Source organism: Anneissia japonica, unplaced genomic scaffold (genome assembly GCF_011630105.1).
Source record: "Anneissia japonica isolate Jap-2015-1 unplaced genomic scaffold, ASM1163010v1 scaffold287748_len1686314_cov196, whole genome shotgun sequence".
NCBI lineage: Eukaryota > Metazoa > Echinodermata > Crinoidea > Comatulida > Comatulidae > Anneissia > Anneissia japonica.
This window is the reverse complement of record NW_022727190.1, coordinates 1,460,107-1,461,919: the sequence shown is the minus strand read 5'-3', so window position 1 is coordinate 1,461,919 and position 1,813 is coordinate 1,460,107.

The window sequence follows — 1,813 nt, the reverse complement described above, 5'->3', positions numbered from 1 at the left end:
CCTAGATGGGGGGGGGGGGGGGAAATGAGCTTCCCCGACATACAATTTGTTACAATTTTCCCATTGTAACAAAAACAATATCGGCTCACGGTCCTAAATAAAGGTAGGTCTAGAATTGTTTTTCTTTAATTTTTTCCCAAGGGGAGGTTAGGACCACCTGCCCTCTCAGATCCGCCAGTGATATTTTAAGATATTGATGGTCAATGTTGAGCACTTGTATAGCGCAATGTCCAGAACAACAGTAAAGAACAAAAACATAATAAATAATTGAAACTGAAAAGAAAATGGTAGATAGAAAAAACATAAAAGAAAGTAAAAATAAAATACAGGAGAGTGGAGAGAATTATAGATTGTCCAAATAACATGGTTTTAGACAGCAGTACATTACAAAGCAATCATTTAGGCATGGTTTACATGAAACGGGTTCGACATATATTCACAGGGGACCGTACCAATCTCTGAAATGACAATTAAAAACCATGAAAATAGCACAAAACAACAAAAATATGCATGTTTGAGAGGAAACGTTGAGGTTCCATATATCCAAAGATCAGCGTACCAGTATCTGAAATGACATCAATAAAATTTTATGTTATAAAATACTTCAAAACTTGATAATACCACAGGATACAACCATAATACAACACACAGCACAGGCACATGTTCCGGGTAGTAGGCCTAATGGTGAGCGTACTAGTACCTGAAACGAGACAATGAAATTGAATGTTACAGGCAAGCATAATGAATGAGGAACAAACAGATTCTGTATATCCGAGGGTGACTGCATCAGTACCTGAAACGAGAAAATAAAATAGAATGTTATAATGATTTCAAGAATTTGAAAAGCACAGCACATTAAGAATAGTTATGACTGGCAAGAAACGCCTTTCAATAAACATTTACACTAGTTTACAATATTGAACATTGACGTTCATTGGAAATAAAGAGTCGGACACAAAGTTTTGTTCACATTTATTATTCCAGTTTGAACCAAAGGTACGGTACAATATAAAAAATGACCTAGGCCTATATAGGCCTACATGATTTCTTAATTAACACACCATGATCAACGAAAAAACTTATTATTATACCGCTGAACAAATGATCAAAGTGATCAATCAAAAATAACCTTATTCTACGACTTCAAATAAAGAGACAAAGACACCAAGTTTGTTTATTTTTATTACAACAGTTTGAATCGCGATTACAAAATGGAAGTTTAAACCTAATTACCATGTTTTCCCAAAATAAACAACTCATCCAAGGAAAAAAAAAGAAGTGTTATAACATTATATAAGGTACAAGTAAGTACACTATATAGTACTTGCTTGTCTAACACAAGATTAGGTTTACACATTGTTTTGAGTCGTAATGATGTATATTAAAGTTGATGTTTAGTATTACAACTATTCGTATGCAACATACATCTAAACACAAGAGGTAATGTTTATTCATACCATCGGGCAGACTTGCCCTCCTATATTTTGAGGTACACTTAATTCCAGGCAGCTCCTGCTACCCTTTATCAAGTGACTTAAAGACCAACAAGAATAAAATAATAGAATAAACAATATTTATGAGGTATTTACATAATTTGGTTTACAGAAAGGTTGCTGCGCGCAAGGGATGGTAGACAAGCTGAAATTCAAAAACAGGAGGTGGTTAGTTCTTACTTGGTTTGATGCTTGGATGCTTGAAGCGATGTCTTGCTGCGTTAGTCACTTACCTGTTGTTGAGTCACACTTTATATTGCATAGTCCTAAGTGTTAATGTTGTATATTTTTGTAAATGTGGACTTGTGTGCTATGTGTTG